This window comes from Monodon monoceros, unplaced genomic scaffold (genome assembly GCF_005190385.1).
Source record: "Monodon monoceros isolate NGI ecotype Baffin Bay Population unplaced genomic scaffold, NGI_Narwhal_1 Super_Scaffold_18, whole genome shotgun sequence".
Lineage (NCBI taxonomy): Eukaryota > Metazoa > Chordata > Mammalia > Artiodactyla > Monodontidae > Monodon > Monodon monoceros.
Genome location: NW_021703774.1, coordinates 145,620,376 through 145,645,626, shown reverse-complemented (window position 1 = coordinate 145,645,626; position 25,251 = coordinate 145,620,376). Strand labels below are relative to the sequence as shown.

The 25,251-nt window shown below is 45.1% G+C and overlaps 1 protein-coding gene across 1 annotated transcript in view; it reads left to right on the top strand.

The window, feature by feature from the left end:
- The first annotated feature begins 2,974 nt into the window (after positions 1 to 2,974).
- Positions 2,975 to 25,251, top strand: part of PTPRF (protein tyrosine phosphatase receptor type F) — a 116,422-nt gene continuing 94,145 nt past the window's right edge. Inside the window, exon 1 of the mRNA XM_029228138.1 lies at positions 2,975 to 3,077. The gene's annotated coding sequence lies outside the window, so the exon portion shown is untranslated. The remainder of the gene's footprint in view (positions 3,078 to 25,251) is intronic.

The window sequence follows — 25,251 nt, the reverse complement described above, 5'->3', positions numbered from 1 at the left end:
GAGTCTTCTCTCCTTTTTTCTTGTCATGTCTAGCTAAAGGTTTGTAAATTTTTTTCTTCTTTTTAAAAAACCAATTTAATTTTTGGTTTTGTTGAGTTTCTCTATTGATTTCTTTTTTATTATTATTATTTTTTATTTTTTAGTTGTGCTGGGTCTTAGTTGCAGCATGTGTGTTCCTTAGTTGCAGCCAGCAAGCTTCTTAGTTGCGGCTCGCTGGCTCATTAGTTGTGGCACATATGCTCCTTAGTTGTGGCATGTGAACTCTTAGTTGCAACATGCATGTGGGATCTAGTTCCCTGACCAGGGATCAAACCTGTGTCCCCTGGATTGGAAGGCAGATTCTTAACCACTGCACCACCAGGGAAGTCCCTCTATTGATTTCTTATTCTGTATTTTGTTTATTTCTGATTTAATCTTTATTATTTCTTTTATTCTATTTGCTTTGGGTTTAATTTTCTCTTCTTCTTCTAGTTTCTTAAGGTGAAAAGCTGGGTTATTGATTTGCAATCATTCTTCTTTTTGAATGTACATCTTTACATTATTTCCCTCTGAGCACTGTTTTCCTGCATCCCATAAGTTTTGATATGTTGTGTTTTTGTTTTCATTCCTCTCAAAGTAATTTCTAATTTCCCTTGTGATTTCTTCTTTACCTCTTGCATGTTTTAGAGTGTGTTGTTTAACTTCCACATATTTGTGAATTCCCACATTTCCTTCAGTTATTTCTAATTTTATTTCATTGTGCCTGGAGAACACAATTTTATTTCATTGTGCCTGAACTCATACATTGTATGAGTTCAGTCCTTTTAAATTTATTAAGCCTTGTTTTATTGCCTAACATATGGTCTATTCTGGGGAATAATTCATGTGCACTTGAGAAGGGTGTGCATTTTGTTGTTGTTGAGTAGAATATTCTATAGATGTCTGTCAGGTCAACTTGGTTTATAGTGTTGTTTAATTCTCCCATTTCTTTTCTGATCTTCTAATTGTCAGTTTTTGCTTTTATAATTTGAAGCTATCTTTACGTTCACTGATTATTTCCTCTGCCAGCTCAAATTTGCTGTTGAAGACCTCTAATGATTTTTCCATTTTAATTATATTTTTTTACTCCAGAATTTCTATTTGATTATTTTTTATTATTGTCTCTTTGTTGATATTCTTTAAATGGTGATACATCATTTTCATAATCTCCTTTAGTTCTTTAGACATGGTTTCCTTCAGTGCTTTGAATATATTTAAAATAGTCAATTTTAAGTCTTGGTCTAGAAGGTTCAACATCTGGTCTTCTTCAGGGGCAGTTTTTATTAATTCCCTTTTTCCTATGAATACTTTTTTGTATTCACAGGAAAAAAACAATAATTTTTCACTAAAACTGGACATTTTAAATACTATTATATGGTAACTTGGAAATCATTGCCCCCCCCAGCAGTGTTTATTGTCATTGTTACTTGTAGCTGTGTGGGGTTTTGTTTGTTTGTTTATTTTTGTTTTTAGTGACTTCTCTGAACTAATTCTTTAAAGTGTATATTCTTTATTGTGTGTGGCCAATGAGGTTTTTGCTTGGTTAGCTTGGTGGTCAGCAAATGATTGGACAGAGAGAGATTTCCTTAAAAACTGGAATGAATAAGTCATTGCCAAGGGGCTCTGTGTGTGTGTTGGGATGCACCTTCAACACTCAGTCAGGCAGTTTACTACTCCACCTAAGCCTTTACTTCCTATTTACACAGGCCCTCAAGGTCAGCCATAAGTGAGAGCTTGGGGCTTTCTCCAGTCTTCTGGCTTTCTGCACAGCTCTACACATGTATGTGGCCTTGTAGATCCCCAGGAATATGACAGAGCTTTTCAAGACCCCATGGTCATCTCATTCCCTAGATTTTCCTTTTAAGCTTTTTGGTTAGTCTCTTCTACCCCCAGCTGTTATTCATTGCTTCAGGTAGCCATGAAGTTAAAACATTTGCCTGTAATTATTTTCAACAAACACCCCCTCCTTCCTCTCAGGAGGAGGCTGTGTATATGAGCTTGCTTCAAACTAGCCTTGTAATTGGGGTCTTTTTAGGGACAGCCCAAACAATGACAATTCTTTGAGAACAAGTCTTTGGAAGAGATCCAGCTGGAGAGTGGGAGATGAGACTAGAGCAAGTTTAAATGTGACAAAACTTGCTGCTTTTACTGAGATTCAACCATTTTTCTTGAATACACACTTCCCAGGTTACTCCAAGCTCTTAGTTAATTTCCAGAGTTCTGCATATGTTAATCCTGTCAATCGTTTTCCAATTCTTTTGTTGTTTTTATGGAGGAATGAATTTTTGGAGGATCTTATTCTTCCATTTTCCCAATCTACTTTTAATCTTATTCAATGGGTATTTTATTTCATTTAGTATATTTTTCAGTTCAAGGATTTCCATTGACCTTTTAAAATATATGTAACAGTTTTATTCAGATGTAGTATACATAACATACACTTCACCCAGTTAAAGTGTACAGTTTAATTCACATTCACAGAGTTGTGGTTTTTGTTTTGTTATTTTACAGTTTTTGTACCTCTACTGAAATTCTCCATTTACCACATTATTTTTACCTTTTCCTGTGAGTTCCTTAACATATTTATCAGTTATCTTGTCTGTTAATTCCAACATTGGGTTATCTGAGGGTTTGTTCCTATTGCCTTATTTTTTTTTCTCTACTAAGAGTCACATTTTCCTGTTTCTTCATATGTCTAATAATTTTTTATTGTATACTGGGTATCGTAGATAAAACATTGTGGAGATTCTGGATTCTGTTATCTTCCTCAGAAGAAGGTTGAGTTTTGTTCTAGTGGGCAGTTAAATTACTGGTACATCACCTTGGGCTTGTGGAAGCTTGGTTTTATGCTTTATTATAAGTCTTTTTTTTTTTTTTTTTGGCCTTATTCCTAGGGAGAATTCCTTGGTCCCAGTCATTGTCCTTCTGGAATTTCAGTGGAAAGCCTGTGGTGTTTACAAAGCTCCCCCTAACATGATGACACTCAAACTCCAAGCACTGCTTGCCTTGAAGTGGAGAGCTATGGAAGTCTCTGCTCAGCTGTTTCAGGCTTCTGGAAGGTATTTTCCCTTAATTTTTTTGAAGTCTCTCCACTCATGTAGTTTAGGAGTCAGCCAAGGATTTGAGGAAAATTTATGTACAGATTTGGTGTTCCACTTTCTGTAGTTCCCTCCTTCCTTGTTTTCCCTCCTCAAGTTCCTGCTGCTCTGACAGCCCTAAATCCTGTCCTCTGACTCATCAGGCTACAGCTTTCTATTTGTTCTCTATCCTCACACTTTGCAAGAACTGGGAAGTACTCTCTGAGGAGAAACCATATAAACATGGATCTCACCTAGCATGTTCTATTCTTTCAAGTATTGAATTCTCTCAAGTTTCTTCCTGTTTTTTGGTCATTCTCCAGTAGCTTCAAGTCATTTAAAAAATATTTTGACCAGAGTTTATTATTTTTATCTTCAAGAGAACAAATCTGATGTAAACTATGCTGCCAACACCAAAAGTCTGGACCTTGTTCTTAAATTGTTACCGTCTTAATGTTAGCTATAAAAATTATTCATTTATTATCCATTTTATTATATAACTAATAAATACTCTTATGTAAAATAATACAAATAATACAGAGGTATACAAAGGAAAAATTAATTTTTAAGTAATTAAAAAATTAATCACGGGGCTTCCCTGGTGGCACAGTGGTTGAGAGTCCGCCTGCCAATGCAGGGGACACGGGTTCGTGTCCCGGTCCGGGAAGATCCCACATGCCGCGGAGCGGCTAGGCCCATGAGCCATGGCCGCTGAGCCTGCGCGTCCGGAGCCTGTGCTCCACAACGGGAGAGGCCACAACAGTGAGGGGCCCGCATACCGAAAAAAAATTAATCACTTTAATTACCCCCATCCCATTTTCCTCTCCATATAGTTTGATATTTTTTCTTTATTCACACACACACACAGAAACACACATATATTATTTTTACATGAATGATATACTATACATGTTATTTGGCAATTTGCTTTTTTTTACTTATGTATTTAAAGGTTTTTCTATGAGTACATATTTATTCTTTCATCAAATATTCATAGGGCACTTGCTATGTGTCAGGCACTATTCCAGGTCCTGGGGATAAATCAGTGAACCAAACGTACAAAAAACTTGCTTTCATGAAACTTACATTCTAATGAGGGTAGGAGGAGGTGGATTAGAAATGAACAATAAAAAAAATAAATAAGTAAAGTGATAAGTGATGTGGAGAAAAATTAAGTGAGAAAGGCAATAGGGAGTGCTAGCATGTGGAAGGAAAAGAGGTTTGCCATTTTTCAGACAGTGAACAAAGAAGACCTCACTCAAAAGGTAATGTTTGAAGAGACGTGCAAGAAGTGAGGCAATATGAGAAAAGAGCTTTCTAGGCAAAGTGAGAGCAAAGGCTTGGCAACAGCCTGCTAGCATGTTTGGAGAACAACAAAGAGGCTTCTGTGTCTGAAGCAGAGTGAGGAAGGGAGCAGTAATTGGAGATGAGGTCAGGTTGCTATAGAGGGCCATAAACACCAATGACATTCCATGGAAGGGGTCAACTTGACCCTCTTGAGCCACTAGTATTTTTTCTTCAGTTGACTCTACATGGTGTTCCTGCTGAACCTGGCCCCCACAACCCAGTGCATGCTCTTCTACTCTGATGCTGAGGCCTGGGTCTTTCTTAGTAGAGTTGCAACTTAACTCTAGTTTCCCCAAAACATTACCATGCCTAGGTGCTCTGACCTAAAAGCACAGCTTTCCCAATGATCTCTTAGATACTTGTTTTGAGCCCAGATTCCCCCTTCCTTCGTGGTGATTTCGCCACTGGAAACCACTGTGTTCTTCTTACCAGCAGGCCTACATCAGGGCATTAGTGTTCTACCTGTCAGGTCTCCTTAACTTCCAATGTCAGAAGAGAGGCTACAACTGCCATCCCCTCCTCAGAGGACTTGTGCTTCTCATGTAAATCAGTTTACCTTCTCCTCAAAGACCAAACCTCCATAGCAAGGGCATCTGTAAGAATCCTGCTTTGATGAAGCCACAGAAAGCTTCATTTCACCATTCTCTCAGGGCAAGGGGTGCCTGTCTAACGTACACTGCCATAAATAATGGATACCACGAAAGCTATCCTTCCCTGAATGGAGAAGGTTTTTTTCAAGGTGAAATGTTAAAATCACCTAAGCAGAGAAGCAGGGCAGCTGCTTGGCCCTCTCTTACATATGGATGTATTGTAATTTAATTGATCTTTCCTCTACTTTTAGATATTTGTTTCCCTCCTTTTTTATTATTATAAATAATTCTGCAATGAGTATCTTGGCATGAGTGTAGATATTTCTGTAAAATAGATTCTTGAAAGAAGAATTGCTGGGTCAAAAGACACATGCATTTAAATTTAAAGCACTCCCAAATTGCCCTACAAAAACATGTTACAGATTTTTATTCCTATGAGAATGTGTTTCCCCACTTCATCACCATCACTAAATATTAAGGATCATTTTTCACTTTTGATATTAATATTGTTTCAATTTCCATATCTCTGATTACTAGTGAGGTTGAACTTGTTTTTATGTCTACCAACCATTTTTATTTTTCTGTGAACTGACTGTTCATAACCTTTGCTTATTTTTCTATTGGATAGTTTGTCGTTTTCTTATCTTGCACACATTGTTTTAAGTTTATTCCTAGATATTTCGAAGTTGTTGTCGTTAATTGATTACTACGGACAAATAGTAGAGCTATTGATTTTGGTGTCTTGGTCTTATTGCTGGCATCCTTCCTGAACATTTTTCTTGATTTTAATAGTTTTATAGTTGATTATCATTTCTTTCCTGGGGAACCCATCATATACGTGCAAATAAGGGTTTACTGTGACTACTGATGTATTTGGTCTTATGCCTACTATTTTGGTCTGTATTTTCTGTTGATCATTTTTTCTGATTTCCTTTTTCTCTTCATGCCTTTTGAGGCTTGATAGCATGTCTTTGTTCCTTTTGTGGTCTGGAAGATCTGCATTCTGTTTCTACACTTCTAGTGGTTGTCCTTGTATATTTTGTTAAATATTGAAACAAATTTTCCTATTAATGTCAAGAATCAGATCAGCTAATAAATTTCCTCCAAATAAGATAAGATCATTAACTGCACTCCACTCCTCACCCCTTTTTTATTGAAGCCATTTGAAATCTTAGTATCAGATTCTTTTTTACAATCGTTTTTCACATTGCATCTCTATTACTTAGGAATCCTTTACTTTCTGCTTTTTGCTATGTAGCATCTTCTATTTTCTTTTGTCATCTCCCACGATTTAGAAGGTAGTAATCCTGTTTTTCATTTTACTGGTGATTGACTTTTATATTTACCAACTATATTCCTAAACCTCTATTTCTCTGATTAGGAAAGTAAAGAACAATCAATATCTCCCACTCCCTTACTTTATGTCAGATGAAGATTTTAGTGTATCCTTACCTGTCTTGCCCTCTGTTCTCTCATTTCCCTGTCTTTTAAAATGTACTGTGTGTTTATAAATCCAGCTTGCATTTCAACCATATATATTTTGTTGTTTTTGTTCAAGTCTTATGATATATTTAGTTCATTTTAAATGCTTGCAACCAAACCTTTTATATTACAGTGTTCCCATTTTCAAGTTCTTAATTTTAATTCATCTCCTGAGCAGCTGAAATATGTCTTCAGGTTGTTTACTTAGGTAGAACACACACGTGATACATTTTCTACATCCTTCTCTGTATATCTAGAATGTATTTCTGTTGTTTTCGCACATGAATGACAATTTGTTGGGTACGGAATTCTTGTATCACCATCTTTTTCACCCAAAACTATAATCATTGCTCCCTATTGTCTAGCACTTAGAAATACTGAGGCAAAGCCTAAGACCAACATAAAACTTCCCCCTTTGTAACCTGATTTAATCTGTGGATCTGTGCAATATTTTTCCTTCATGGAAGAAAAAGAATTTTTGCATGGCTAGGATATGTCCTGGTATATCATTCTTTTGTTAATTTTCCATGGAACTCATTGATTTATTTACCCAATCATTTTTCAGCTCAGGTCATTTCCCGTTGAGTATGTGAATATTACTTCTGTTCATTTGACGGTAATGATTGTAAATACCTCTTGGCTGTGCCCTCTTTTCCATCATCTCTCATCTCTCACCAGGGTGAAGGCAACACCCTGCTTTCACTCGGCCCCTACTCACTTTTCATTCTCTACTTCCATTTAAGACCCTTGCGCTGAGGACCCTGACTGCCCTGTTCACTGCTCTGAACACGAGCTTCCCACTGCCCTGGGACTGTGACCCAGATCCTGAATGTAGCTACTGCAGCCTCTGGTGAGGCACCCCCATCCCCAGCCTCGTCTCCCACTACATACCTACCGTGTACCCTACACACCAGCCACGCTGCTTCCTCTTACTCCTTCAGTTAGGCCGGCTCCCTCCGCGCCCGCCACTCTCACCATTGGCCACGCAGGCCTGGCCAAGCAGAATGCCCCATTCCCTAGGCCACAGAGATCAGGCCAGAGGAGGCATCTGATCTACGCTGGACCAATCACCAGTTGTCTGGGCCCTGATTTCTGCCCCTCTGCTCTTATAGCCTGGCCAACTCCTCCCTGTTCTTTTTTTTTTTTTTTTTTTAATTTTTATTAGAGTAATAGTTGCTTTACAATGTTGTGTTAGTTTCTGCTGTACAGCAAAGTGAATCAGTTATACGTATACATATATCCCCTCTTTTTTAGATTTTCTTCCCATTTAGGTCTCCCTGTTCTTTAGATCTCAGCTTAAATATTGCTTCCTAGAAAAACTCTCCTTGACCCTCGCACCTCCCCTCTTTTATGTCTGGAACTTCGTCTTTTGTTCATTTTTTTCAATAAGTATTTTTGAGCATCCCCTATGTGCCTGGGGATACATCAATGAGCAATAGAAATGACCCTGCCCTCACAGAGCTTCATTCTACAGGTGTTTCTTCATGGTGCTTCTTAGAATTAGTATATAAAATAATTGATTGTGGGATTCTTTTTTTTTTTTTTTTTGCGGTACGCGGGCCTCTCACTGTTGTGGCCTCTCCCGTTGAGGAGCAGAGGCTCCGGACGCACAGGCTCAGCGGCCATGGCTCACGGGCACAGCCGCTCCGCGGCATGTGGGATCTTCCCAGACTGGGGCACGAACCTGTGTCCCCTGCATCGGCAGGCGGACTCTCAACCGCTGCGCCACCAGGGAAGCCCTGTGGGATTCTTTTCATTCTGCCTCTTTCAGAAAACAGTAAGCTCTCTGAGGGCAGGGATCAAATCCACTTGTTTATACTTGTAGCTCTGGGATATAAGTCACTTCTTGGTATATGATAGGCACTCAATAAATGTTTGATGAATGAATTAATGAATTCATGCTATTTGTAGAAGTCAGGACTCTTTCAGTTACAATCCATCTCAAACTAGCTTCAGCAAAAAGATAAAGAAAAGAAAAAAAAAAGAAGAAGTAAAAGGAAACGAAAAAAGAGAAAGAAGTGAAAAGAAAAAAGCAAGGGGAGGGCTTCCCTGGTGGCGCAGTGGTTGAGAGTCCGCCTGCCGATGCAGGGGACACGGGTTCGTGTCCCGGTCCGGGAAGATCCCACATGCCGTGGAGCGGCTGTGCCCGTGAGCCATGGCCGCTGAGCCTGCGCGTCCGGAGCCTGTGCTCTTCAACGGGAGAGGCCACAACAGTGAGAGGCCCGCATACCGCAAAAAAAAAAAAAAAAAAAAAAAAAGCAAAGGGAGATGTGGATTCATCGGCTCACTCCAGGGGAAAGGCCACGGGCAGCTCTAGCATCGTGCCTAGTGGACCCAGCGCCCCCCTCGATGCCACCAGGGCTCCCTCTGCTTCCCTCTGTGTATTGATCTCCTCTCCGGCTCTAGATGGATTTCCTCCATGTTGCCAGGGGAGATAGGTGCCGACAGTTCCAAATTCACATATTCTCAGTTTAGCAACACCAAAGAAAAAGCCTTTGTTTCTCTCAGCATCTGTATGTTTGCAGGGCCCAGACAACTGGTGATTGGTCCAGCGTAGGTCAGATGCCTCCTCTGGCCTGATCTCTGTGTCCTAGGGAATGGGGCGTTGTGACTGGCCAGGCCTGGGTGGCACACCTCTCCCTGAGGGTCTGGGGGAAGTCAGGTGGGCAGGACACCGTGACCTTCACACCAAGAAGTCTCGCAGTTCAGGAGATATCCCCCGAAGGAATAACAGGTGTCACCAACAGGAAGAAAGAAACATGCTACTAGGACAAATGCAACAATTGCCCCCGTATCACAGGATGGCTTTTCTTGCATTATTTTATTTTTTGCAGCCAGTGCTTCTGCATCTCTCTCCCTTAGTCTATTCATTCTGTCTTCTGGTTAGCAGCTGTTTCCTGGGGTGCTGTCTGCGTGCTCAGCACAGGCAGTACAGGGGTCCCGGGAACCTTGCACCTGCTATACACAAAGCTACCTTTTGAAGACAGTAGCTTCAGATGGCTCTTTCATACTCGGGGAACCCTTGTCCCAGAGTAATGCTCCACTGCAGAAGGGCCAAACGGCCCCAATCAAATCATTTTGCGTCTCTGTGATCCAGACCGGAAGACCAGTAGAACTGCTAGTTCGATTTCGTGTGTTGAGGAGCTAGCTCTTCATCTGGAGCCCTCCCAGGCCCACACTGCACAGTTTGCTGTCCTGTAACACAGAGTTAGGGTCCAGGTTCAGATCAGCATAAACAGGTTATTCACTTACATGAAAGTCCAGTGGGCTATACCCAAGTCAGGCAAGATATAAGAGGACTTTGCCCTGGGGTCCCAACAGCAGCTATAATTCAGATTTCTCCACCTGCTCCCCTCACAAGCATCACATCTAGACATTCCTGCTTCCTGAAAGGCCAGCCCTGGAGATGAGAGTCCTGGCAGTGATAGACTCACATAACCTTGGAGAGAGGGCGCCTCCTCCACTCCACATGGCCTGTATCATCTGCTCAAGCCCACTGCTCTTCCCGGGGTCTCACTGAGTCCCTCAGTTTTTTTCTGAAGGCCCTATAGCTCTGAAGGGCTCACACTTCATGAGCCTAGGATCAAATTCAAGGCAGACACTATGGGCTCCCCAGCCCCCTTTTCCCCAGGCACATGTGCCCTGAAATATCCCCCAGGCAGGGCAGGTTCAGTTCCAGGACCCAGCAGGCAGGATCAGTCTCCAAAGCAGCAAAGCCCTCCCTCTTCCTCCTGCTGGAGGGAGCCTTCTGAGTCCTGGAGCCATTCTTCCCACTAACCACACTCTCTAGGGCTGCATGGAGTCATGTTTGTCCTGGAAAAGGGAGGAGCCGAAACAGGAGGTCTTCATTTGGAATCCGAGCACAGAGGCCTCTCTCACGCCTTCATTTGAACCTTCTCTGGATTTCACTGGCTTATCATGTCGCTTGCATATGAGTGGGCCACCCAGGGCTGTGCTGGCTCTCCCCTGACACCCTTGAGGCCAGTCCCCGCATGCGGCTGCATCCCAGATAAACAGAATTGCAGCTCCAAAGGCAGCAATAGATAACGTCGATTTTTCTGAGGCTCTGCGAGATGACAGGGGAGTCCAGCGCTCCCCTCAGGCTCCTTCCACCAAGTCCTTCTGCGCACAGCAGCTACACATCCCTCCCGTCTCCCCAACCTTTCTTCCTTGCTCTCTCTCCCTCTCTCCGTGGTGGCTCCAGCCTCCCCTCTCCTCTCTCTCAAAAGCAGCATGTAAACACCACCCCCCACCCCCTGCATCCTTAGCCAGATGGAGGCCACCACCTGCTGGCCGTTCCCCTAGCACCCCCAGAAAGGCCTCGGTTCATCTCCTGCCCTCTCCTGCTCAACAGATGCCTCTGGTTTTTAGCAGAGAAATGGGTGTGCTATTTGCTTGTGCCCAGGAGTTTCTTCCGGCTCAAGCCCAGACCACTTCCCCCTCCTCCCTTCCCACCCCATCCTCGCCTTCATCCCTGAAGCTTTGCTCACAGACGTGCCTGCCAGTCCCATCCTGGCTCTTCAGGACAGTCTCCTCCAGGACCTCTCCCCCGACCCCCGCTGGCCCGAAGGGGACCCTTGGTGGTTACCAAAAGCTGTGGTGATGCCCTGGGGCTGAGGAATGTGTGACTGCTACGGAGGCAAACCCACGGGTCCTGGGATTCACTAGGAGCTGAGCCGGAAGCTGGTCCTTCAGCCGGGGGCTGCTGTCCTGTGTCTCCCACTCCCTCGTTTTCCTGGGCACCACTCTGTCCACTTTGGTCTCCCTTCCCCAGGAGAAATGCCATGTTTGCCAAGCTCTTTTCCCATGGGCACGGTCTGCTATAACAAACCCTTCATTGCCACAATCTGTACACATTTTCCGGACAGGAGAGGGTGGAGAGTTTCATGCCACAAAGCCCTGGACTGTCCTGGGTTGGCCCCAAGGCTGTCTGCCCATTGCTGGACCCTATGGGGAGCCACGAGAGCCAGGAATCTCCATGCACCAAACTTGGGCACAGTATCTAGACAGGTCTGGAGCCCATCTGAGGGACCCTCAGATTGGGGCTTATCTCCCGGCTCCCCAGGGCTCATCTATCGAGAATTTGACCTACATCACCTCCAGCTTCCTGTGTCGTCCTCTCTGATCCCAACCTCCCTCTCTTCCTCCCTCACTAAGAGCTGGAATGCAGGTGGCCCCTCCAGATTCTAGAGGGTCTAAAATTGTTCAGGAAAACCTGGCCAAATCATCCCCACACTGTCTGGCTTCGACCATTCTAGATTCTCAAAGCTGGGCTTGTACCCCGTGCAAACAGCTCGCTCTAAACGTTTCTGCAGCCCATACACACGTGTGAGAGTGCCTCCCCATTCCCGGTGACCTGGGGTCACTACCTCAACACTGGAAACAGGCACCTCACCTCCTTGCTCTGTGCTGTCACAGCTGTCAGCTCATAGGACCACTTGGTTCCCCAGAAGCAAACCCTGAAAGGAGAATTTGTACGCAGGAGATTTAAGAGTTCCTGGGAAAAAACACTGGGGAGTCAGCGGGGGGGTCGGTCACCAGGCAGGGAGGGGGTCAAGTGAGGGTGGGATATTGAGCAAAGTCCCATGGAGGGTAACCTTGGCTTGATCCCACACGGGGACTTTGAAGACCACCCCGCAGGGTCATCCTGACCAGGGAGCAGGGGAGCCCCACAGTCACTGGTAAAGGCTGCCCCTGCCCTGTGTCAGTTCCCAGGCCCCTGCCTGAGCTCAGTCTCTGACAAAGATGGAGAGCAGGCTCTTGGGTGTGAAAGAGCTCGGCAGCTGATATGCAAGAAACATCCAGGGGAATATGGGCAGAGCACTGACAGCATCAGCGAGTCTCTCTGCAGTAACTTCTTTTTTTTTTTAATTTATTTATTTATCTTTGGCTGCATTGGGTCTTCATTGCTGCATGCAGCCTTTCTCTCTTGTTGCGGAGAGCGGGGGCGACTCTTCATTGCAGTGCGCGGGCTTCTCATTGCGCTGGCTTCTCTTGTTGCGGAGCACGGGCTCTAGGCATGCGAGCTTCAGTAGTTGTGGCACGTGGGCTCAGTAGTTGTGGTGCACGGGCTTAGTTGCTCCACGGCGTGTGGGATCTTCCCTGACCAGGGCTCGAACCCATGTCCTTTGCCTTGGCAGGCAGATTCTTAACCACTGCGCCACCAGGGAAGCCCTGCAATCACTTCTTAATGCAAACTCTTCATATCTGAAACCTGCCACTCTAAGTCATCTCCCGTCCTGGGCAGAGTGCCTTTTTGCCCCATCCTATCCCTTGGCATCTGCTCAGCCAGCAGGTGAAGTAAGAGTGGACCCCAAACTAATCCAGTTATATGGGCTCCCAACTCCTCTCCCCTCCAGGAAAAGATTGACCCCCTTAAGGAACTGAAAGTCTGTTGATGCTGGAGTTTCCTATCTCCTCACAGAGAGGGACTCACACATGAAGGGTAGCAAGGATTTGGAGCATCCGCATGCCCCACAGAGGAGGCAGCCCCTGGACAGGTGGGGGTGTCCATCTTGGGCAAAACCACCCTCTAATCCATCAACTGAGTGACTGGTAGGTTTCCCCTTGCCCATCTGCTCCAGCTCCCAAGCTCTCCACCCACCACACCTCCCTTCGTGATACTCTTTTCTTCTTCCTTATCGTCTGCTATCTCCAGATTAAGTGTTGTGAAGAGGGCTTCCCGCATCCCCGTGGAGAGGAGTAGGTGTCCGGGATCAAGGCGTCACTAGGATCCCCTGCCAAATGGTCATCAGGCGTCCTTCCCGTCCTCGTCATCCTCCTCACATTCGTCTCCTACCCACTCCTCACCAAGAGAGAGGGCTGGCTTCTCCTCAGCCTCATTAGGGCCTTTCCTGCTCCACTGATCATGGGGTTATGGTCAGAGTCCTCAGGCAGGTAGACTGCCACCCTTCCAGGTCTCCCTTGGGTGGGAGTTTGCTTGGATGCACAATGTTAACAGCCCTGCCCGTCTCCAGTCTGCAACCCTGGCTCTGTACCTGGGTAAATTAGTAAGAAACCTCGCCATCGTGTCGACAAGAATACCAGCTCAAATTGCTTTAAATAAAAGGGGAATGTATTGGTTCATTAACTGAAAAATCACAAGGGCAGTTAGCTTCAGGCTCAGCTGGATCCAGGTACTTAAACAAAGTGTTGATAAACTACTGCCTGTAAGCCACATCTGGCCTGGCCTGCCACCTGTTTTATAAATACCTTGGTACTGAAACACAGCCATGCTTATTTGTTTACATGTTATCTATGGTGGCTTTCAGTCTACAACCAAAGAGCTGAGTAGTCGCAACAGAGACCTATGGCCCACAAAACTGAAAATATTTACTACTGGCTTTTTGTAGATAACTTTGCCAACCCCTGACTTAAACAATATCATCAGGAATCTACCTTTATCTCTTGGCTGATGGTTGTGGTGAGTTCCCCTAGTCCCTGATCCCTAAACTACACAGACTGAGAGTGGCTGAGGTGTGGTTCCCTAAGTGAAAAGTGGAGTGTGATCCCTGGAAGAAGGATAAGTGGCTTCTGAGCAGGCCAAAACAACAGATGTCTGCTCTGCAGGCTCCGATCTTGTTTTCTGTGCTGTGTTCCACCAAGCCACCGTGGTGACAAACCACTAGCCACCTGGAGCTTATCCTTCAGATTGGTGGCATACTGAGTGGGACTGTCCCTGTGTGGCCCCTTGTTGTCAAGCCCCAAATGAGATCCATCAGTGGCCATGGCTCCAGCGCAACTATCACGATGGAGTGCCACCAGCAGCAGTGTTCCCAGGGCTTGGCATGGATTAGAGCATCTGCACCCCAGCACCACTGCCACTGTTGATCTGGATAGAACCTTCCATGCATGTTTAGTAAAGTTCTGTGGAACCCCTTTGGGTTGGGGTCCATTTCAGGGAGTGGCCCTAGCCTTGCCAATTACAATTCTGCTAGTAAAAGGATTCCCAAAAATCTCACAATTTCTTGGTGAGGGTGTAAAAAGACAGGAAATGCACAAACTGAGAACTTCTCCCACCACACCCCTGCCTAGAGGATGCTTCTGGATCCCTGGTGGGATGCCCGGGCATGGAAGGAACTGTGCCATCCCAATTTTGACTCTCCAGTTTCAGAAGACAACTGTCAAAGTACACTATTTCTAAGAGCGTGCCACTCTGAGTCCTCTCCAGATAGGCTGGTCGGGAAGCAATGTTGTACACGTAATGCACTGGGCGCATCTGTCCCACTTTATTTGGATGTCCTCTGCCGTCATGGGCCAGAGGAGCATGCCCTAATTAGCCCCAGCATCTGTTCCCTCCCCAAGGCCCAGTGTCATCACGCATGGACCTCAGTGCTGTGGGGCAGCCTTTTTGAAACTGTACCAACTGCTTCCACGGTCCATTTACGAGGCACACAGGATTCTATGTGATACCTGATAATCGGGGCGATGTCCTAGAGTAGGACATTTGGGCCATAAGAGGAGCTTCATACCCTCCCTGCTAGAAGGATCCACTTCTTCCCCTTCACTGTCAACCACAGCTCACTTCCTGGCAGAGCTCTTTGCTGACTCCCCACCTCCATCTGGGGAGGCACAGTTGGGTTATGTAATTCAAGGTTGTAAGTACAGCTTCTGAGGGTTGCCCCAGGCCGTCAGCCAAGCCTCTTTTCCAGACCCCTTTGCCATTCCAAATGGCCTGCACTCCCTCATTAAAGATGGTCTCAGCGACCTGAGAACATGACCTTTGCAATGTAGCAGCTGCACCTTCACAGCAGATAACAATGCTGGAATTACAGGCCCCTGGAACTTCCGTCCAGCTTACCTCTTCATACCCAATTCAGTACTGGAAAATGAGGCAGGTAGCAACCCATGCCAGGAAGGGTACACCATACGCATATTCCTTAAATGTATTCTTGGTGATCCACTTCAGCATTAAAAACTCTATAGTCTGTTAATGGGGTCTTGGGCCTCACTGCCAGGTGGGCTTTGATGAGCAGTGTCACAGTTTTATTATTCCCATAGACCCAATATTACATCATCTTCCATCTTCTTGTCCTAGACCAAGGTTGTCTGTCTACCTGGCATACTTTCCTGTAGGGAACCATCCCCCCTCTAATTCCATGTGGTTTAGGTGGCACTGAGCCCCGCTCAGTCCCCAGTCCCAGAGCCCAGAGATGGGTATGTGACACAGGCCTGCAGATCATTCCATTTCACTAGCCTTAGTGATTAGTTCAGGGATGGGCACATAGCCAAGCTGGGCCAACCTGACACTTCCCTGAGAGTTTTCTGTCAGCTCCATCAAGAAAATGCTCCCTCCTTTTCTGAGAGTTCAAGCTGGAGCCACCTGTGGCCATTTCACTGTCCCCATGGAGGAAAAATTCTACAGTAGAAGAGAATGAAGCCAACAAGTCAGCTGAACCAGAGACCAAGTAGAGATGAGAGATGAAGAGAGACACAGACAGAGACAGAGAAAGAGAGCACTTTGATGACCATATTTGAGCCCCTGGACCCAACCATGTCTGAGTATCAATCCTTTGAGGAAATAAAATATTATAAGCCCCCAATCTCTTAGTTCATGTATGTTTAGAAATGTAGTTGAAACAACAAATAAGGAATCTTGAGAGAATGAGAAGTTATTGCCATGAGGGCTTTTGAGAAGGCAAAGCATTGGGCTGGATATAATTTTTGTGTGGCAAAGATTAGGAGTAAGTTGAAAGGTACAAGGAATACATAGAGAGAAAGAGAGAGGGGGGAAGAGGGAGGGAGGGAGAGAGAATATTAACCATATGGAGTTAAGATCTTATTTCAAATTACATTTATTCTTATTTTATATCTTGTCATGGTGATATTGAGTAGTTTGTATGCAAGAAGTTCTCCTATAAAATTCTATTCTAACTACAATCATTTATTGTTTTATAACCCTTAACCTTGAGACTATGATGCTTGTTTATTGTAGGAAATTGTACTTACTCATTGTAAGTTTGTCATAGGAAATTGAACTTTCCATCAACCTTGTAATATTTAACCTGCTGAGTAGGACTTCAGTGCTTTTGTTTTATTTAAACCAACCAGCAGTGTAAGTATGGTAGAGTTTCTTGTCATTTGGAAAAACAATTTGTAAGTTTTTTCCCCCTTGCAGAAATTATGTAAGAAAAACAAGTACTAATTATAGCCAACTCACATTAAAAACACAATGCAGAATTTAAACTTTTTCTTCCACACCCTGGACTTTTCAGTTACACAGACCAATGCATTGTACTTTCTCTGCCATGTGCAATGGAAAGAATCCTGACTAATGTACCTTCCAAGGAGGAGTGGTGAGGGAGGCCGGTCAGGTGGGTCAGCAGGGTCATCCAGGAGCACAGAGTAGCTGATCCCTGGGGTTCTGAGTACCCTGCCCTCTTTCAGGGCCTGTGGCTACCCCAGATATTTTAGAGATCGCTGGGCATCAGCACTGACCTAACATTGATTCCCAGAGCTCCTGATACCAGTAGGTCCACTGGTTAGAGTGGGAGTGTGTGGGGCTGGGGGCAAATGGAGATCTGAACCTGACTCCACCTCACAGAAGCCCCAGTGAGGCCCCGACGCTATCTGCAGTCATTCCCCGCAGGTGTAGCCGGGACCCAGAGCTCCAGCAGCTCCTGACCCCCACCCAGATCCCTGCCCTGGATGGATGAAGAGCTTTTTTCACAGGAGGGACCTAGTGTGAGCTCCTGGATTCTCCCTCTCCATCTAAACAAAATAAAAGGTATCCTAGGGGGCTTCCCTGGTGGCGCAGTGGTTGAGAGTCCGCCTGCTGATGCAGGGGACATGGGTTCGTGCCCCGGTCCGGGAAGATCCCACATGCCGCGGAGCGGCTGGGCCCGTGAGCCATGGCCGCTGAGCCTGCGCGTCTGGAGCCTGTGCTCCGCGACGGGAGAGGCCACAACAGTGAGAGGCCCACGTACCACAAAAAAAAAAAAAAAGGTATCCTATATCCCTGGGACAATTACGTATGTTGGTGAAACCACTAATAACTTGAAATATACAGGATTCGTGATTTCCATCACATACCAATGCTTCCTCATTTCTTTTGGCCCTAGCCTTGGAGAATGGCAGTGGATCATCATGCGCTTCCTTAGTGACACTGTTTGCATCTGTTGCTCCAGATGTGCTCAGATCATACATGTGCACACAGCTCCCTGCACGGCTGCCTCACCTAGACGTTGTCTGGGGCTGCCTGGTTGAACCATCCGTGCTCAACAATTACACCCTCCAGCCACTCCGGAGCCAGATGTGACTGTAACCTCTCGCTCCCCCCTACCCCGCCGCTGGCCCCACCCCGGGTCTCTCTTCTTCTTCCTTGCATTGCTGGATGCCCTTTTTTCCTCAGTACATTCCTTACCGTTCCTAGGATACCACAGTGGGGAACATTGGGATGAACAGTAGCATGGTGAGGTTGCCAGCCTCGGTCGATACTTCTGGGTGGTTTTCACTGACACTACTCAACACGACTCTGTAAACGTGGAAGTGAGGGAGAAGTAGAGTTTACTGTAAACAACTGTACTATTAGAAAAGGGCACATACCTAAAGCACTAAAATCTTTGTTGACTTCCGACTTGAGTTTTTCTTCCAATCTGTACAGTGTATCCAGAGAACTTTCAAGAATGGCTGGACCCTAATAGCGGCACAGTCGGCAAGGGCCTTTTCGTGCAGGCTCTCAGCGCACCCCAAACCACCACCCTCTTGACACTGGGAGGAAGAAAACCCTCTCCTGAACCCTGTCTCTCTCTTCTCTGGCTTCACCCGTTTGTGTCTTGTCTTTCCTTCCCCGGTGCAGGAGCCTGCCTCCTTGAGCTCTGGTTCAAGCTGTCAGTGGTTCAGTTCTGTGGTTTTTCTCCAGATGACTAGGAGTGGGGTGCAGATGCGGGCCGTTGGTTGGGAGAATATCAAGAAAGAAAGACTTTTCCTACCACCATTGCAATCTCCTCTTGGCACCTGGCCTGCGTGTTGTTATGTACAAAGAGCTCTTGTCTCTTTGGTCAGGAGTCACACGGCCACACGCCCTTTTGGTCACTCAGGCCTTTATATGTCTCATGCTTCAGGAAGGCATATATGGGCCCAGAGAGGACCTTGTGCCACCACAGTTGTCATTTGTATCTCAGAGTGGTTTCCACAATTTCCCCCTGACTTTGAGATGGGATTCCAAACTTCATTACAGCTCAGGCCTGATCAATCTTCATTTCTTGGTGCCATAAATCTGCAAGCTTGGCAGTCAGAGTGAGGTTGGACTCTGGAGTTTGAGAAGAATGATTTAATCCAAGATGCAGGTAAGTACCACCCATCGGGTAAAAAAATCCCGGTCGAGACCCAGCCTTTAACCCCCACGTGACTGGATCTCCCAAAGCCACTGCTTCTGCCACCCTCTGCCAGACAGGAAGTTGGTCTCTGCACACCATGAAATCTCCCCAAATACAAACCCAACTCCCATGTGACCAAAAGTTTCTTGGAGCACTGAAGAGAAAGGTGCATGACCTTTCTCTTCATTCATGCACAGCAGAATCCCCTTGGGTCCTCACTCCTTTAGCACCTGTCCTCACGGCAGAACCCACACTCACCCCTTCTACCCCCATCCATCCACATTTCAGCCTTTCCCTGCCAGCCTGACCTCCCTTCCCTGCCCTGTATATCAAAATCCTGTCAGCCTGAACATACCACTCAGCAAAGGGAAGCCAGCCAAAGGGCGCTTTGTGAAACAGAAGCCCAGTCGTTAGCCGAACAGCTAAACTAACCAAATGTTGTTCCCCAAAGGAGAGTGACCCTGGGGGCCGAGTTTATCCCACCACTCCCCATTCAAAAGTTAGAAAAAGTCAAAACATATCTATGTTAAACTGGTTCCTATTTTTTTTAAATAAAATTTCCACTCTTATCCCCAACCCATCTTTTTCCCCCTGTTCTCAATGTGTGATGTTATGAAAGCAGATTGAAGAGTTCCATCCATGCCAAGGTTGGGACAGAATCACTCTTTCACCAACATTCTGAACTCCAAACTCTTTTTTTAATTAATTTTTATTGGAGTACAGTTGCTTTACAATGTTGTGTTGGTTTCTACTGTACAGCAAAGTGAATCAGCTATACGTATATGTATATCCCCTCTTTTTTGGATTTCCTTCCCATTTAGGTCATCGCAGAGCACTGAGTAGAGTTCCCTGAGCTATACAGTAGGTTCTCATTAGTTGTCTATTTTATACATAGTATCAGTAGTGTATATATGTCAATCCCAATCTCCCAATTCATCCCACCCCCGCCTTTCCCCCCTTGGTGTCCATACGTTTGTTCTCTATTGAACTCTAAACTTTTATTTGTTTTTACTAAACTCTCTAGCCTAGCACCACCCAGTAGAACTTTCTGCAGGGATGGAAATGCTCTATAGATGCACCGTCCAATATGGTAGCCACCAGCCCAGGTGGCTCCTGGGCACTTGGGATGTGGCTCGGGTAACGGAGAAATGAAATTTCTAATTCTATTTAATTTTAATTTCAATGGCCACGTGCAACTCTGGCTACCACATTGGGCAGCACAACTCTAGCCTAATTCCACCAATGACAATGAGGGATGTTCTAGGAAACTGTCAAAGAAGACTCCATAGGATGTTGACTGGTTCCTATATTGCCCGCTCACTAGGAAAAATTTTTCTCAGGTCTAAGGAACTGAAAAGGCAAAGCTGCTCTTAACCAGTTAGTCTTGTTTTGTTTTTAATCTTAAAGACAAGATTAAATTGCATACTCAATTTGTTTCCTTTTCCCCTTTGTCTGTCAGAAAGCACAGCCAAATTTAGAGCCCACCTCTACCTTATGTACCCTTGGATACTAGCATCACCCTCAGTTCCATTATTTTTTTCCTACCTTGTTGTCTTGTATGGGATGGGATGTAGAATGTCAACACCCTTCCCCACAAGAATAATCTTTGGGAGGAGGTGCCAACTTGAGCATTACTGATCAACTTGCTGAAGGCTGCAGACATGACTTACAAGTTATCCTGGGGAACTGAATGGGGGAAGGGAAGGGATCTAGGGAGTTAGACCCCCATCCCAGTGGGGAAGTAAGGGATTTTCTGTGTTGCAAGGGGGAGTTGACGAAGGATGCAGTTCAGAGAAAACCTGTATAAAGGAGGGTAGGAGAGTGAAACCCTCATTTGATTCTTGAGATACTTTTCTCTCTGGTCTCAGGGAAAATCCCAGTTATTACCCAGCTATAATTTTTCTCTTTCTTCACTGTGTGTGTTTGTGTGTGTGTGTGTGTGTGTGTGTGTGTGTAGCGTTAAATGATTCTTAGTAAATTTACAGAATTGTGCAACTATGGCCACAAAACATTCCCATCACCTCGAAAAGAATCCTTGCGCTCATTTCTAGTCACTCCACATTCCCACCGGCAACCACTAATCTACTCTCTGTTTCTGTAGGCTTGTTTTTTCTGGACTTTTTATATACATGGATTCATATAATATGTGATCTTTGGCTTCTTTCACTGAGTATAATGTTTTTGAAGTTCATCTGTAGAATCTATTAGTACTTTATTCCTTTTTATTGCCAAGTAGTATTCTACTGTACAGATAGACTACATTCTGTTTATCCAGTCACCAGTTGATAAACATTTGGGTTGTTTCTACTTTTTGGCTATTGTGAATACTGCTGCTATGAACTTTCACATATAAGTTCTGTTGACATATGTTTTCATTTCTCTAGGGCTGTTACCCTGAAGTGAAATTGTTGGGTCCATGGTAAATTTGTGTTAAGAATCTCAAACTGGGGCTTCCCTGGTGGCGCAGTGGTTGAGAATCTGCCTGCTAATGCAGGGGACACGGGTTCGAGCCCTGGTCTGGGAGGATCCCACATGCCGCGGAGCAACTAGGCCCGGAGCAACTAGCCCCGTGAGCCACAATTACTGAGCCTGCGCGTCTGGAGCCTGTGCTCGGCAACAAGAGAGGCCGCGATAGTGAGAGGCCCGCACACTGCAATGAAGTGTGACCCCCGCTTGCCACAACTAGAGAAAGCCCTCGCACAGAAACGAAGACCCAGCACAGCAAAAATAAATTAATTAATTAATAAACTCCTACCCCCATCATCTTCTCTAAAAAAAAAAAAAAAGAATCTCAAACTGTTTTCCCAAGTGCTACACTATTTCATGTTCCCACAAGTAATGTGTGAAGACTCTAGTTTCTCCACATCCTCATCAACACTTGTTACTTGACTGTGTTTTTTTTTTTTTTTTGCGGTACGCGGGCCTCTCACTGCTGTGGCCTCTCCCGCTGCGGAGCACAGGCTCCGGACGCGCAGGCCCAGCGGCCATGGCTCACGGGCCCAGCCGCTCCGCGGCATGTGGGATCCTCCCGGACCGGGGGCACGAACCCGTGTCCCCTGCGTCGGCAGGCGGACTCTCAACCACTGCGCCACCAGGGAAGCCCTTGACTGTGTTTTTGATCACAGCCATTGTAGTTGATGTGTAGTGCTATCTCATTGTGGTTTTAATTTGCATTTCTCTAACAACGAATGATGAGCATCTTTTTATGTGCTTATTGGCCATTCATATACCTTCTTTGGTGAAATGTCTGTTCAATTCTTTGCCCATTTTTTAAAAATTTTATTTTATTTATTTTTGGGTGCGCTGGGTCTTCATTGCTGTGCACGGGCTTTCTCTAGTTGTGGCGAGCGGGGGCTACTCTTTGTTGCGATGTGTGGGCTTCTCACTGTGGTGGCTTCTCTTGTTGCAGAGCACGGGCTCTAGGCATGCAGGCTTCAGTAGTTGTGGCTCGCAGGCTCTAGAGTGCAGGCTCAGTAGTTGTTGCACACGGGCTTAGTTGCTCCACGACATGTGGGATCTTCCCCAGCCAGGGATCACACCTGTGTCCCCTGCATCAGCAAGCGGATTCTTAACCACTGCGCCACCAGGGAAGCCCCTTTGCCCATTTTTAAATCGAGTTATTTGTCTTATTATTGAGTTTTAAGAGTTCTTTACATTTTCTAGATACAATTTCTCTTATCGGGCATGAGATTTACAAATATTTTCTCCTAGTCTGTGACTTGTTTTCACTTTTTTTTTTTAATCTTTTTTATTTTTAGCTACGTTGGTTCTTCATTGCTGCGCATGGGCTTTCTCTAGTCGCAGAGAGCGGGGGCTACTCTTCTTTGCTGTGCAGAGGCTTCTCATTGTGGAGCATGGATTCTAGGCGTGCGGGCTTCAGTAGTTGTGGCTCACGGGCTTAGTTGCTCCGCGGCATGTGGGATCTTCCAGGACCAGGGCTCGAACCCGTGTCCCCTGCATTGACAGGCAGATTCTTAACCACTACGCCACCAGGGAAGCCCATGTTTTCACTTTCTTAATGGTGTTTTCTGAATTGAAAAGTTTTTAATTTTTGTGAAGCCCAATTTATTATTTTTTCTTATATTGCTTGTGTTTTAGTGTCATATCTAAAAACTCTTCCTAACCCAAAATCCTGAAGATTTACTCCTATGTTTTCTTCTAACAGTTTTATAGTTTTAGCTCTTACATTTAGGTCTATGACCCATTTTGAGTTAGTTTTTGCATATGGCATCAGACAAGAGTCTAAATTCATATTTTTGCATGTGGGTATCCAATTGTCCTAGAACCATTTGTTGAAAAGACAATCCTTTCCCCCATTGAATTGTCTTGGCACCTTTGTCAAAATCAATTGACCATAAATGTAAGGGTTAATTTCTGGGCTCTCAAGTCTGTTCCATTGATTTGTAGGTCTATCCTTATGCCAATATCACACTGTCTTGATTACTGTCCTTGTTTTGGGTTTTTTCTTTTTTTCCAGCCTTTTCATATACTTCAATTTTATTTACCTGGGAGAATAGGCCAACCCCCTTCTCTTTCCCCAGATTGATATTAGCTCTTGGCAAGAATATAATTGAGGCGTCCTAAAATCAAGCCATCAAATTCTCGCTTGTGAAAATCACTGAGAAATCATTAAAGGGACTATGACCATATTCTTATTCAAACAAATCCCAATGGGGATCAAGAAAGGCACAGACATTCTAGCCTTGCCACAATAATCGGATTTACTGATTCCCAGGGAAAAGGGAAGACACGATGCTAATTATGAGGCCGTTTAGGAATTATTTCCTTTCTCAATATGGTTTTAGAATGTACTAGACCTAAGAAGTAAAATCTTTGAGCTATGGGTATGAATGTATTTGTTTAGCAACTTCAGTATTTAAGGAAACCAGTACGGATAATGAATATTGAAAAGAATATTTTCATTTTATTTATTTATTTATTTTTTGGGCTGTGTTGGGTCTTCATTGCTGTGCGCGGGCTCCTCCCTAGTTGTGGCGAGTGGGGGCTACTCTTCGTTGTGGTGCACGGACTTATCATTGCAGTGGCTTCTCTTGTTGCGGAGCACAGGCTCTAGGCGCACGGGCTTCAGTAGCTGTGGCACGTGGGCTCTAGAGCGCAGGCTCAGTAGTTGTGGTGCATGGGCTGAGTTGCTTTGTGGCATGTGGGATCTTCCTGGACCAGGGCCCTTGAAGAAAAGAAACCCACCTTAAAGAATGGGAATTAGAATGCCAAAGCCCTTCCCCACAAGAATAATCTTTGGGAGGAGGTATCAATTTGAGCATTACTGATCAACTTGATGAAGTCTGCAGATATGACTCAGGAGTTATCTTGGGGAACTGAATGGGGGAAGGGAAGAGATCCAGGGAGTTACACCCCCATCCTGGTGGGGAAGGAAGGGATTTTCTCAGTTGCAAGGGAGAGCTGATGAAGGATGCAGTTTAGAGAAAACCTGTATAAAGGAGGGCAGGAGAGTGAAGTTAGCATTTGATTTTTTTTTCTTTTTCCTTTTTTTTTTTTTTGGGCCGTGCCATGCGGCATGCGGGATCTTAGTTCCTGGACCAGGGATAGAACCCCCACCCACTGCAGTGGAAGCACGGAGTTTTCTTAACCAGTGGATGGCCAGGGAAGTCCAGCATTTGATTCCTGAGATACTTTTCTCTCTGGTCTCAGGGAAACTCCTAGTTATTACCCAGCTGTAATTGTAATTCTTTTAAGCTGCCCTTCCCTGCATTAGAGCAGGTCACATATGGCAACTCAGCCTCATGTAACGGTGCCGTGGTGAAGGGGCAGGGGGCTTGCTCCACCTCCCACCTCTTTGTTGGGGTTCAAGGGGAGGAAGCAAAGTGTTCTTGAGTTATCTACATCCCAGGCTCCAGGTGGTGACTAGCATTATGAGATGTGATCCCCTGCAGAGCCTAGAAGAACATTTAAAATGGTGCACCAGCTTCTAATGGAACAACTCAAGGGAGGTCTAAGACTGAACCTTCTACTTGTCTGTTTATGTTAGATGAAACCTCTGAAGGGGGGATTGGGGAGAGGGGAACTTCTATGTAACTTTTTTTTTTTTTTTTGCAGTATGCGGGCCTCTCACTGTCGTGGCCTCTCCTGTTGCGGAGCACAGGCTCCAGACGTGCAGGCTCAGCCGCTCTGCGGCATGTGGGATCTTCCCGGACAGGGGCACGAACCCGCGTCCCCTGCATCGGCAGGCGGACTCTCAACCACTGCGCCACCAGGGAAGCCCTATGTAACATTTTTAAATGTATTCACTTATTCACAAGTATAAGAGAGTCCTACTATGTACCAAGCATCTTATATTACATGTTTTTAATGTCACCCAAGCCCTTTCAGAAAGGAGGTAGAGTAGAGAAAGAGGAAAAAGCACTCAATAAATCTTGGTTGAATCAATGAATTTCAAGAGCC